The sequence below is a fragment of the Penaeus monodon genome, chromosome 15 (assembly GCF_015228065.2).
Source record: "Penaeus monodon isolate SGIC_2016 chromosome 15, NSTDA_Pmon_1, whole genome shotgun sequence".
Classification (NCBI taxonomy): Eukaryota; Metazoa; Arthropoda; class Malacostraca; order Decapoda; family Penaeidae; genus Penaeus; species Penaeus monodon.
The window spans coordinates 37,752,566-37,752,782 of NC_051400.1; the positions used below are offsets into that span (position 1 = coordinate 37,752,566).

The following is a 217-nucleotide window of genomic DNA, read 5'->3' on the forward strand; positions in this document are numbered from 1 at the left end:
TCCTCCCTCATTCTCCTTCCCCCCTTTCTTCCTTTTTCGTCTCTTCTTCATCTACACACTCACCCCCAGCCCCTCGGTAAGGCAGGGTCAAGTACTCTCTCCTTGCACGGGGGATAATTGCATCCACTTTTGCAATATTCACGAGTTTTGCAGTGATATTTTGATGAAGATTAAATGTAAAGAGAAAAAAATGAAATGATAGTAACAGTAATAAGGC

The 217-nt window shown here is 42.4% G+C and overlaps 1 protein-coding gene across 2 annotated transcripts in view; it reads left to right on the plus strand.

Annotated features, from left to right (window-relative positions):
* LOC119582015 (ecdysone-induced protein 74EF-like) overlaps positions 1-217 on the plus strand; it is a gene marked incomplete at its 3' end in the record, with an annotated part of 261,423 nt that overhangs the window by 134,524 nt on the left and 126,682 nt on the right.